Genomic DNA, 14,502 nt, shown 5'->3' on the forward strand with positions numbered 1-14,502 from the left:
AATATAATTTAAATGGTTTTCTAGCCCTTACGAATTTAACGGAATAAATAAAATTTGAAATTGTATTTAACGGAAATGACTTTTGTTGACTGGAAAAGTATCAAGTTGTCACACTTTATACTTTAGAAGGCTTGCAAATGAAGAATAAGTTCCAAATCCATGGTGCTTCACTCTTACAAGATGAGATTAGCTTCCTTCCTTCTTCTTCTAAAACCACAAACACACACTTTAAGGCTTGACATGGCTTCACAAGGTGGTTATAGCGTTTTAACACGAATGAGAGGGTGGAGGTTCATAAGATGAAGGGAAATGAGGCCATAAGGATGCTTAAATACAAGTCAAACCCTGAAAATTAGGGTTTCCCAATTTGGCAATTATGCCCAACGTATACTGATATACGCCCAGCATACTAAGGCGCGCCCTAGTACGCTCAGCGTACACCACATACGCATGGCGTACTCCGAAGCCCCAACATTTTCAATAATGTCATTAGGGTCCCATTGCATAATTTCTTGAACTAAGGGATCAAAATACAACAAAAATTAACTAAAGGACAGAAATTAGAAGTACCTTAAAATCAGGATGTTACACACATGGTTTTTCATTATCATGAGATGCAAAACTTGTTTCATTTATCTTTTTGGAAAACCTTAGCATTATAATTGGAAAAAAAATAATTGTCACAATGTCATAAAAATTAACAAATTATAAATCTAATTATAATCTAAACAGTTAATACAAGTTTACTACTCCTCAATTAATTTTAGAGCATCATTGTTAATATCATAAAAGTCTAAATCAAACTATTAATTAAACATATAACAAAACTATACTGCATTTAATGATGTTTGAATAAATCAAATTTAAAACCATAAATGATGAACCATTGTATAAAGTAATTTGGTAAAATGGTAAATTTCATTTTGTACATGTAATTTCATAAAAGATAATAGTAAATATGATTTCTGCTATTTGGGAATATGATACTGTCTATGTCATGCTATTGTCAGTACTATAAACCACACCATCATAGAGAGAGAGAGAGAGTCTATTAAACAATTAATAGAGTACCAAGTCCATTAAACAATTTACACTTTGTGTGGCCTTTTCAGATTTGTAGTTTCAAAGTTTATAAAGTACAAAAGAAAGAGGGTTGAACATAGACTCCCATAAAAATGGAGTCTGAGACAATATATAGTGATAGGAAGATGAAGTTCAACCTTTTCAGTCACCCGAGAGTGGTAGATGATTGTGTCGCTGCACAACAAAAAACGTCGATGGGCTTAAGAGCGGTTAAGGACGGTGACAATGAGTAAAGATTATGTAGTTTTTGTTTTTTTAGGGTTTACGCATTTTCTATCTTTTTATCTTTTATTCCCCAAAATTTCTTTGTTAATTTCTTGTATTTAACGTGTTTATAAGAATTTTTTTTTTATTTCTTATATTTAACAAGTTTGAAAAATCAAATATAAATTAAGATGCTTATAAATCAGATTGCTTTCCTGGATAAGTATCTTCTAATATCCAAATAAATATGTATATATATTAGCCATTAAACTAATTTTTAACATGTGTCCATATAAAATTTATTATATAACTTATATAAAAATCCAAAAAATAATGCGTGTCAATGGACACTCTTGGCCTATAGGTGCGATCACCCTTGTTTCTACCGGTATACTTTATTAACTATAAATAAGAAACTAAAATAATCTAATTACATAAATAAGGGTGTCCATGGATGCCCTTGGCCTATAGGTGGGATCTCCCTTGTTTATTGTTTCTACCTATATACTTTATCAATGCAAGGAAAAAGGCAAGTAGCAGCGACAAAAGACGCCGCTAAAGGGTCACGACGTCGTCGTTAATGGTAATAGCGGCGACACGTCGCCGGTAATAAGTCTCTGCTAGCGCCCCATCGCTATTGATCAATTTGTCGCCGCTAAAGAGAATAGTCGCCGCTAATTATTGTGTCGCCGGTAAAGAGTGTAGTCGCCACTAATGCGAATGTCGCCGTTAAAGAGTATAGTCGCCGGTAATAACAATTTTCATTTTATAATTTTTTGTAATTAACGATTTTGGTTGCCGGTAATAGTGTCACCGGTAATTACATAACAACATCCGATTAAATATCAAAAATCATAGTGTCACCGGTAATAGTGTTGTCAGTAATTACATAAAACAACCAAAAGTTTACAATTCTAACAAATAGAAAAGCGTGACAACAAGTGTAATATAAAAATAATGCTCTCCCTACAAACCATCATCTTGGTTTCCATCGTTTCCTTGATTATTCTGTGACTGAAAAAACAAATAAAGTTCATCCCTACATGCCAGGTCGTTGAGTATTGCCCGAAGATTTTCCACCTACATAATAAATAACAACATATATAAACTTATGAGTTAATTTATCAAACATAAACAAAAACTATAAAAAAAAAAACATTGCTATTTTTAAATTAAGACAAAAAGCCAAAGTACATAGTTATTTCTTGCACTTGGGACAAAAACCCAATTACCAAAGTTTTTAGCAAATAATCACTACAAAACTAAAATTACCAAATCAACATGCATTTTAGGATGCCAAAAGTAGATTGCTATTTTAAAACTAAGATAAAAACCCAAAGTACATTGATATTTCTTACACTTGGTACAAAAACCCAATTACCAAAGTTTTTAGCAAATAATCACCACAAAACGAAAATTACCAAATCAACATGCGTTTTAAGATGCCAAAGTAGATTGTTATTTTTAAATTAAGACAAAAAGCCAAATACTTTTCTATTTCTTGCACTTGGGACAAAAACCCCATTACTAAAGTTTTTAACAAATAAGCACCACAAAACGAAAACTACAAAATCAACATGCATTTTATTATGCCAAACTAGATTGCTATTTTTAAACTAAGACAAAAAGCCAATGTACATTGCTATTTTCTTGCACTTGGGACAAAAACCCAATTGCCAATGTTTTTAGTAAATAATCATCTCAAAACCAAAATTACCAAATCAACATGCATTTTATGATGCCAAAGCAGATGGCTATTCTTAAACTAAGACAAAAAAACCAAAGTAGATTGCACTTGGGACAAAAATCCAATTACCAATGCTTTTAGCAAATAATAACAACAAAAAACCAAAGTAGATTTTTTACATGTGATGGTTGTGATGGTTATGGTGATGGTTGCGATAGCTGTGAAATCGGCAGGAGAGCATAAGATTTACGATTGATGCCTCTTATATGGCCACGTCGTTCTCCTAATACTCTCTCAAAAGCAACTCTTTCTTGAGTAGGTGTTAACTCACTTTCACCTTGGGTTTGTTTTAAGAGCTCTTCGACTAACCGATTCTAGAATTCCCAAAAGTGGGTAACAGTTAAGTACAAATAAACACTTAATTATATGAGAAAATTATAATTAAGTACTTACATATTGTTGTTCCGCCTCGGTAGAAAGAAATACACCATCCCTATCGATATGAGCCTTGCAAAACGTTTCCACTCTCTTAACGTTTTTCTTAACATTAAAAATTAGATTATATTTTAAATAAATAATTACATGTATCGTACGTTACCTTTTTATAGCAAGTACTTCTATACGAGCTTGAACCCCCACGATTCACGTTCGTTTGCATTTGCGAACTTTTTTGTTCGTGAAGCAATTATGTGTTCGTCCGTTTGGAAATACTTAACTGCTTTCTTCCAGTTATCACCATCCATACCCTTAGCAGGGTTGGCTAATGCTCTTGGGATATCATCATACCCTCCGACTGCCAAAAAATATTCTTTTGCGTCAGCTTTACAGTCTCAATAACCTTTTAACAAAGTTGCTTGAAAACTCTTTGTCAACGTATTAGCTTGTACATCCTGATAAATCTGATCTAAACCAAACTTTGTCTAAGAAATAAAAAAAAATAAGTTAACCAAATAAAAACCAGTCATAATTAACCATATAAAATATTTTTAAATAAATAATTACGCCTAAATTTTGTATTACAGTGTCCTTTATTGTAGGGAAATTTTTTTCCATGTCCATTTATCGAGAGGGACCGTATGCCACATTATTTTTCCAACTTCTCGTGAAAACGTGTCTTTTGACTCTTCTATGGGATCATATGTTATCTCCCTATTATAATCCATGGTAATCGGTTTGCCCTTATTCTGTAACATCGCTCTTTCAAACTTTATATTTTTGGCTTTGCCTCGGACATTCCTACGTGCATGTTGCTCAACTAAAATATAATTAAAAATTATTATAAGCAGTATTTAATTTATAATAATTGTATAAAAATAGTAAATAAAAGTTCATAATAAGACTTATGGTCCTGCTCATGATGACCAACACCTCTATCACCTGGGAGAGGTGGATCCTCAGCCCCATAACCCCCGTGTCCACGGCCCATAACAACAACCATGGTATACAGAAACAAAATCCATATTCACAACATTTCCTGAAAAATTATAAGATATATATATATATATATATATATATATATATATATATATATATACAACTTTTATTACAAATAAACATTACATAGAAATAAACATTTAAATAGGAATAAACATTTTTATTTAAACCATGAATCCAAATAAAGTTCATATTACAAACACGTATTTCCTTAAAAATATTCTAATCGGAATCCTCCTTATATCCTTTGGTGTCTTCTTCAGTATCATAATCAGAATCAGTATCATCGTAATTAGTCTCGCAATCAGAAACATCATTACTCTACCAGTTGGCGGAGGAAGTTCAGTTGAACTTTCTACATCAACAATGACTCTAGGAATGTTTTGAAAGTACATGCTGAAATCAATAAAAAGTGGAGCATTGGATAAAGAGATATTTTGAAGTATGTCGACATTGTCTACATTTTCGTGTGAGCCATTGTCAACATTTCGGACAGTCACTGTGAACAAGTTGGACACGATCATCGTTTGATGGTAGATCCCAAAGACTTTGATGATTAACTTGCTTGACAACACATTGATGGTTATTGTTTGGCTCTCTGATGTAGAACACTTGTTTGGCTTGTGAAACATATATGAGTTTATCATCTTTGTATGCTTCGAGTCATGTGTCGATATTAGTGAAATTATCATTAGAAATAACTCTTGTTCAAGTATCAAACCACTTGCAATGAAATAGTACAGTTGAATAATCATGCGTATACCTCAACTCTATAATCTCTTCTAACTGGCCATAATATTTCTCGCCTTCCTCACCCACCGCTAAAACCCCAGAGTTTTGTGTTGTGTGTTGTGCGTCACCAGTAAGTACCATAAACCTAACACCGTTGTGTGTTGTGCGTTGTGCGTCACCACATGTTACCTTTTCAGGAAACCAATTACAAAATTCTCTCATGAAAGAGTATTTTTCAAGGGATCTATGAAACTTCACACCATTTTTTTGCATCCATTCATTTTTCCGAATGTTTAGAATTCTTAAGTCCTCTCGTGCATTTGATGTTTTACTTTTACCGTTCATTAGAAAACTACCTAACAAACTCCTGTTCACATTTTTTTGGACGTGCATGAGATATATGTTCTTCTTCAACTATAGAGAAGACCAATACTCGAGTTCAAAGAAAAGGCTTCGTTTCGACCGGTTCAACTCGTCATCTTGCCGCATTGACTCCCCACGTCCATGCTCAGGATGTTTACCTGGTTTACAAGTTTGTAGACGACCTAGTTGCTCTTGTATGTTGTCATTACTAAAGTGTCTCGAAGCAAGTCTTGTCTCTTCCAACCCGTTAAAGTCAAACCTCTTTCTTAATGGATCGTTAGCATCTAGGAAACAATGATGACCGATATATACGGCTTTATTTGTTGCATGGTTTGAAAGAGTGTCTTCATTGCAAGTAGCACATGCTCTATACCCTTGCCAAACCCAGAAAATTAAGGTTTCCCAATCTGGCAAGTACGCTCACTGTACAATGAGTACGCCCTACGTACTAGGGTGCGCCTTACTATGCTCAGCATACACCACGTACGCATGGATTACTCCAAATCCACAAAAAGTACAATAATACCATTAGGGTTCCATCACATACTTTCTTGAACTAAGGGACCAAAATGCAACCTAAATAAATTAAAGGACTAAAATTAGAAGCCCCTTAACATCGGTATGTTACATACATGGTTTTTCTTTATCATGAGATAAAGAACTGGTTTCGTTTATCTTTTAGAAGAACCTTAACATTATAATTGGATTAAAAAAATAATCGTCACAAAGTCATACAATTTCAAAGATTCTAAATCTAATTATAATCTAAACAATTAATATAAGCTTACTACTCATCTATTAATTTTAGAGTATCACTGTTAATATCGTAAAAGTCAAAATCAAACTACTAATTAAACATATAATACAACTATACTCCATTTAATGATTGTCGAATAAATCAAATTTAAAGCCATAAATGATGAACCATTGTATAAAGTAATGTGGTAAAATGGTAAATTTCATTTAGTACATGTAATTTGATAATCGGTAATGGTAAATATGATTTCTGCTATTTCGGAATATGTTGTTGTCTATGTCATGCTATTGACAATACGATAAACCATACCAATATATATATATATATATATATATATATATATATATATATAGAGAGAGAGAGAGAGAGAGAGAGAGAGAGCAAGTCTATAAAACAATTAATAGTGTACCAAGTCCATTAAACAACTTCCACTATGTATAACCTTCTTGTGATTTCTAGTTCCAAAGTTTATAAAGTAAAAAAGAAAGAGGGTTGAACATAGACTCAAAAAAAATGGAGAGTTTGAGACAGTATGTGGTGATAGGAAGATGAAGTTCAAGCTTTTCATTCACCAGAGTGGTAGATGATTGTGTCGCTGCACACCAAACAACGTCGATGGGCTTAAGAGCGGTTACGTACGACGACAATGAGTAAAGATTATATAACTTTTGTTTTTTTAGGGTGTATGTATTTTCCGTCTTTTTATCTTTTATTCCTCAAAGTTAGTTGTTAATTTCTTGTATTTAACGGGTTTATAAGAATATTTTTTTTCTTGTATTTAACAAGTTTGAAAAATCAAATATAAATTAAGACGATATTTATAAATCAGATTGTTCTCCTGGATAAGTATCTTCTAAGATCCAAAACTATTTTTTAAAAAGTTTGAAAAATCAAATGTAAATTAAGATATTTATAAATCATATTGTTTTCTTGGATAAATCTGTATATATATTAGCCATTAAACTAATTTTTAACAGGTGCCATCCAAATTTATTATTTAACATACAAAAAAAATCCAAAAATAAGGGGTGTTCATCGACTCCCATTGCCTATAGGTGGGATTACCCTTGTTTCTACCTTTATTACTTGATGTACTATGAATAAGAAACTAAAATAATCTAATTACCTAAAATACGCATGCCCTAAGAAGATACTATTTATTTTTCTAAATCATCCATAATTTCCATGTTTATGAGATAGCAGAAAAAATACATTGCTTTTTTTCATATATAGTGTGGTATAAGTAATTGTGTTAAGTAGCATTGTACTAAAGTAAGATGAGAAAAAATGACCATTTTACCCCTAAATACCACTTATTTTGTTTCCTTTTTGTTGTTTATTGTGGAATATAGAACTTTAGCGTTAGCGGTGGAGTATATAGTATCGACGATGAGTCTAGGTTTTCTTGGCATTACTCATGGAGCAATACGATGTAAGAGATGCTTGACACAATTATCACGTTACCAATAGTTAATTCTGGTAAGTTCCTTAAATCGAAATTTAGTTTTCAAATATAGACCATTTTTACAAATGTGTTTTGATAATTGTTCTATACTATGTTATTCTGGAAATTAATGTTGGACCATCAATGGATATTTACCAACAAACTTGATCCTCGAGAATAAATCGTCCACAGGAAGTTTGTGCATGTGTTATGTTTCTTGCATGCTTATCAAAATTCATTCAATTGTCGTTCACATGTTCTAGAAGTCACATTGCGTTGAAACAAAAAAGGAATCCAAAGATACTTTAAATGCAAAGTCGCAATAAATATAACACAATATGCAGACGTAAAAACACCGGGTGTGAGTAATCCTATTATCATCCAAATAAACTTTTCGATGTAACATGCAAAAAATCAAATCTTTTTCGTTGAACTTTCTTAAACTTATAGATTACAACTCGAGGGAATGTAAAACGATAAATATGTGTACAATTTTACCTTATGTACATTATTAACATCAGTGTCTTCATGTCATTTAATTTTAAAATTAATATAATTGTCAGTACATATGATTATTATGATTCATTAAACACAATTATAATTTTAACTTTTAGTGAAACCATTAATTTTATAGCCACACATTATATTAAGTTTGTGCTAATTACACACTTTGATGTTGAATGGCTAAACAATCAATATGGTATACTCAACCTGGAAAAATCACAATGTCAAATGATAGAAGATATTCTCACTTAAAAAAGAAAGAAAAATGTAATAAGTATTTTTTCTAAAAATATAAATAAAGATAGTATGGCCATTTACAAATAACAACTGTTAAAAAATATTTATATATAGTAAGGACTACTATGGTCATTTACAAATAAGAGATCTTAAAAATTGTTATTTTGCGTAATGGTTGGGCTGTATGCGAAGAAATGTAAAATTTTAGGGGAGGTGGATGCAAATCACCATCGCTAGAGATCAGGATTAGGGTCACGCCCACACTATTCTTACTATATATATATATATATATATATATATATATATATATATATATATATATATATATATATATATATATATATATATATATATATATATATATATATATATATATATATATATGTATATATTAGATGTTCAGTTTCATTTTCATACGATTTCACAGCTGCTGTCAAAATCGACCCTGTGAATCTAATAGCATTCACACGATATATTTTTTCTGAAAATCATCCATTGTTTTGATAAAGTTATCGATCTGCGTATTTTTTGGTCATCATAGTCATCAAGACTTTTATGTGTCGATTACGAAAAAAAAAAATCTCTATCATGCTTCTAGATCCAAAAACTAGCAAAGATCCGCAATACGATATATTTTTCTTCTTGTAGTGCTAGTTGAATCAGATAGATACCAGTTAGGTGTTCATAGCATTTCAAGAGTCGGTTTTGTGGGTTTGTTCAAAGGTAAGTTTATAAAAGGTTTTCTTATGTAATTGTTTTGATGCCAACAAATTTTTAATGCCAATATTTAGTAACGCTTCAGTAGGGTCTAAATCTTTCTGAATGATGTTTGGAGATGATGGCGATCTTGACGGAAGTTGCAGATCTGATCACTAGATCTTGACATGCTTATTACTTAAATATCAATAAATTTGGTTCCTGTAGTATTCTGCTTGTTTTAGTTTTGGTCCAAGGTTAAAGTGGTCATTAGAAAATATCAAGTAATGCTGTGTCTTCATTTCTGATTGTTACATTTATCCTCCTTGTAGTGTGAAAGGGAATATCGTATAGGGTGTTTGAGGCACATAATAATATGGATCTGAAGGTTTGTTAATTTGAATCTCAATTTGCTCAAATTCCAACGTTTCTCACTTGATTTAATATGAGATTGTTGATCTGAAGGTGTGCTTTCATTTCGGAGGAATCAGAATCGGAATCACCAATTCCGATGTGAAGTGGATTGTTTTCCTTGGGAAAGATGTTTCTGATGAATGGTTTCACAACCTCCCAAAACCACACAACAACACCAGAACCTACTGTGTATCCTGTGTATTAAAAACAATTAACTAGGCCAAGGTTGGTTAAATTAATCATGTATATATGTTTATAATTTTGTTTAATAAAATATACTCACAGTCAATCTCTGGGAGTCCACTGATGAGCAGATCAAGCTCTTTATCATTAAAAATAGAAATAAGGCCACTTTACCTTACCCTTTCCGATGTCAAGTGGATTGTATGCCTTGCCAAAGATGTTTCTAATGACAACAAAGTGTTGCTTTGACAAGCAGTTGATATCTTTCATCTGAGTATAAACTATAAACTATAAAATAGTGTTTTTATTGTTATTCTACAATGTTGCTACAGATTAATCAATTGATAAGCATTTATTTATTTTTGCTGGTTTTCATTTATTGTAAGAGAATCGCTTCACATCTATTATTGATTCCATTACTGGAAGTGATTTTATTCCATCAATGGTGACATTCTAAGGAACAACTTTGTTAGAAATGTAGGTGGTGGGTCCTCAAGGTGGAATTACTTTTCAAGATGGTTTTAGTTTTTGTCTTTGCATGGAGAAGTAAAGTAAACAATGAGTGAATGAGTAATGAATACCCATTTGGTGGATTTATATTTGTTGGCTTTAAAATATAGATTTGATGTATGTTTCAAGTCACATAAAATCTATCGGTAATCTATTAGTGAGTTTTTCCTAAATTTCATCGTTAGTCCGTTAGTCAGTTATTCTGTCGGTAAGTTTTTTGCAAAAAAGTATATCTGTCGGTGATCGGTTACTAATTACCGATGGAAAAATCTGTTGCTAAAATTTTCCGTAGCTGTCGGGAATCCGTTACATATATGATATGCCTTTTTGGGAATCAGATGTGTAATCAAACACCTCTATAACCTTCTTTCCACGTCTAGTACAAGCATCAAAAAACCAAGGATAGAATGTCTAATTCCTTAGATTGTTCCGAGTAAATTAAACTTATTTTTCTATAACCATACCAAGAGTAGATTAAATTTTTATGTAAAAAAAATAATAAATAAATTTAAAGGTGAGAATATACCTTCAACGGCTCGATGATATCATAAACATTCTTTATTTCATAATTACCTTTAAACTCATCATTATAAGAAAAAGTATGAATCGGAATTACAGTTATACTCCTTTTTATCTCCATGAAAATATAATACCGATCTGTACTAACTTTTTCTTGTATTCGTTAATCCCAAAAGGTATGGATTAATAAAGAAATTAGATGTGTCCAAATAAAATGAAACTCCACCATGACCAGGATAGTCATGGGGCCCCATCTTGTATACATATAAACAACTAAACATATATCCATATAAACACATGCAATAATCACAATGATAAATACATACAGGATCCTAACATATGAAACCAAGGACCAACATTGGGGTCTGCCCGGTAAACATATAAACACATAACACATGCAAGAGTCACGCAGCCAACTAGCATCCTCACACATCAAACCATGGACCGACATTGGTGCCTTCGGCCCACAAAACACACTCAGGAAACTCACCTCTAGCTACTGAATCTCTCAAACAAATCTCAGTCTGCTGGATCTAAAGATCCGCACGCTAACATCATCAAATAATATCCAATTAAAATTTGGATCTACACCCATATTCAATAATCTAAGCTACTTGACCAATTTCCAAGGTAAAATTACTTGGCCCAAAACCAAGGCCCAACTCAACTACTCAAAAGGCCCAAATTCCATAAACGGCATCACAAGGCCCTCTAAGGATCAACGTCCAAATTGGGCCCAAAAAGCGTGATGGAACTAGTCTCAAGAAAGTCCATAGCCTGTCCACGCCCCAAAGTCAGAAGACCAAGGGACCTTGATGGAGCTAAGATCTAGCATCCATGGCTTCTTAAGTAGAACAAAAGCTCAACATTAGCTCAAACGACCCAAAAATGCATAAAACTGGTCCCAAAACTAGATGTAGCATAAAGAACCATCAAGTAGAGAACTTTATACCTCAAATGGCGTGCAAGGATGATGATGAATCTGAATATACAAGCCCCTGCTACTCCCAAGCAACCACCAAGAGTTCTTTTTTCCTTTAACCAAAACACGACAAAAATCTCAATATCAAGCTCAAAACTCACAAGAGGCATTTAGGGTATCGTTTTTAAGGGTATTGGGTGATGGAGGCTGATAAATAAAATGTTTAAAGGTAGTTTAAGTTGTTTAAATAGGGTGAAAACCCTAAAAATTACCGTTTTCCCCATCCTTGTGTACGCCCAGCGTAGTGGGTGAATCCGCGATCATTCGGAGAGCTAGTACACTAATGGTACTCATATAGTATGCCCTGTGTACTAGCTAGGAACCAACGTGAAATTAATTAAGCATTAAGGGGCTAAAAGGAAACACAGCAAATTATGAATCTTACATAAAGAATTCACACTATGTTTCTTAAGGTCAACGTCATGTTATGGCTTGATGGACTAGGATTAGATGTGTGTAAAGTACGTTGTGATATGATATGTCTGATAACATCGACAAATGTACATAACAATAATATGAATTATGTGGATAATTTAAAGAATGAAAAAAAAGAATTAAAACATAATTCATTAAATATAAAATCCTAAACATCATATCAATGTATATCAAGATATCAGAGTAAAAACATCCTAGGCTAAACATAACTGGTGTGTACACTACAGTCATCCAAAGCTCTTCCCCTTGCTACCAGAAGTACCCTAAAGCAAAACTGAAAGCCGTAAGTACAAAGCTTAGTGAGCTCCCCAAACTACCACATACCACATAACATGCAACAAGGAGATATAGGCCTCGCCCACACTCTGCTATCTCTGAGATACGGGCATCGCCTACACTCAGTTGCTATGAGATACGAGCCTCGCCCACACTCAGGTAATCATAAAACACATCCAAGTATCGAACGGACAACAAGTGCAACTAAGCATATCACATCCATATCATATCAACTATCTATGAGATACGGGCCTCGCCCACACTTGACTATCTAAGAGATACGAGCCTCGCCCACACTCGGCTACTTATCAGAATATCAATCTATACCATATCAACATTCTATGACATACGGGCCTTCCCAAACTCAACTACTAATCAGATTACATACATGGGGTGACCTTGGTGTCGTAGACTCGTTCCTATTAGAGGAAACTCACTTTACTCTCGTGAGAACAGCTGAAGTGTCCCTGCTCCACAACAGACTTTACTCACACCCTATACAGAACAACCTCTTAGATACCATTCCACACTAAAAACCCCTTCACAGGTGAACCTTGGTCAAAGTCAAGGTCAAGGTCAAAGTCAACGTTTAGTGAAAGTCAAAGTGAACCCCGTGTTGACTCAAGTCGTCGAGTCATCCCCCTGACTCGCCGAGTTTCCATGTTAGTCTCAGTCGTGATAAAACGAGTCAACTTGTTGAGTCCCTCCTCAGACTTGTTGAGTTTTACCCTTTACAGAATTGGGACAAATCAACACAACTCGTCGAGTTCCTCTATGAACTCGCCGAGTTCTTCAGTCTATTGCTTCATCTTAATGGATTATGCCCCTATTCTTTAGATCTAAGCTCCATGCTTCACATATATGCACTGAAATTACACTTTAAGGGCAATTTTGAGCGAATGATCAATTTATTATCACACAAACATGTGTAATACTATCAATCATGTAGTGCATTAGGATGTGTTTTCTAGGAGGAGATAAATATGCATAGTTAAAAAAGATCATAATATCTTTTAAGCATTGGAAAAAATTTGATCATGAACGTTCGGAAGATCCAAATCTTTGGGACACAACATAACGCCAAAAGAAGACACACCTTAATTATAACAAGACCACTCACCCATAATAAGAGCATTAACAATATACAATAAATGAGAGATAACCAAGTCTCTATTCCCTGCCTGAATACCTTTAAAAAAACACAAAGCAATAACATCTTCCAAGGCTATATAAAGACCTTCCATTACTAAAATAAATAGGAATGGAGACTGAGGATAACCTTGTCTTAAACCCCTTTCCAACTTGAACTCCATAGTCTAATATCGACACCTAAATGACCTCAAATATTTGGAAATTCGTATTCTATATGTTGATTGGAACCCCATAATTTCTATAAATTAATCTTAGGTAATTCCAATGCACTGTATCATAAGCTTTTCAAAATCAACGTTGAAAAACATTATTTTTTTTCTTTTGTTTTTTTCTTCGTCAAAGCAATAATTTCATTAACCATCAAAGGATCATCAAAAATTTGACGATCATTTACAAATGTCAATTGCTCAACTCCAACCACCACTACAAGAAATGTTAGCAATAGCAGCGACACCTTTAGCGGCGATGCCAAGCAATAGCGGCGACATGTAATTGACGCGTTACATGTCGCCGCTATTGCTTGGCATCGTCGCTGAAGGTGTCACCGCTATTGCTAACACAGTAGCGATCTGCGTGAAATAATCCCCGTCCGTTCAATCATTATTCAATCCTACAGTTATAAACTCCTAAGACCCCTATGTCGCCGCTAAAACCCTCATGTCGCCGCTATTGAGTTGCGTCAGATAACCCCCCAGTCGACCCTTCTTTCCTTCTATCGTTGTATCTCTCAAAGAAATCCGACTACTTGGGCCATCTAAACCCCATTATGATTATGACCGCCGGGAGCCACTTTACCAGCGACCCACCCTCAATACCGGAAGCCATCGAGTTTATTGAGGGCGATTCTGACCACAACAATATTTCAGTGAAATTGAGCAATTTAAGGTCGA

The 14,502-nt window shown here is 33.6% G+C and overlaps 1 long non-coding RNA gene across 2 annotated transcripts; it reads left to right on the plus strand.

The window, feature by feature from the left end:
* The first annotated feature begins 8,867 nt into the window (after nt 1–8,867).
* On the plus strand, nt 8,868–10,007 carry LOC111916643 (uncharacterized). Of its 2 annotated transcripts, XR_002858565.2 has the most exons (3): nt 8,868–9,168; nt 9,474–9,529; nt 9,607–10,007. It is a non-coding gene; the product is annotated as an uncharacterized LOC111916643 (long non-coding RNA). The 2 variants fall into 2 exon arrangements; XR_008227636.1 differs by having other exon boundaries at nt 8,868–9,529.
* Nucleotides 10,008–14,502: the final 4,495 nt, after the last annotated feature.

The sequence above is a fragment of the Lactuca sativa genome, chromosome 1 (genome assembly GCF_002870075.4).
Source record: "Lactuca sativa cultivar Salinas chromosome 1, Lsat_Salinas_v11, whole genome shotgun sequence".
Classification (NCBI taxonomy): domain Eukaryota; kingdom Viridiplantae; phylum Streptophyta; class Magnoliopsida; order Asterales; family Asteraceae; genus Lactuca; species Lactuca sativa.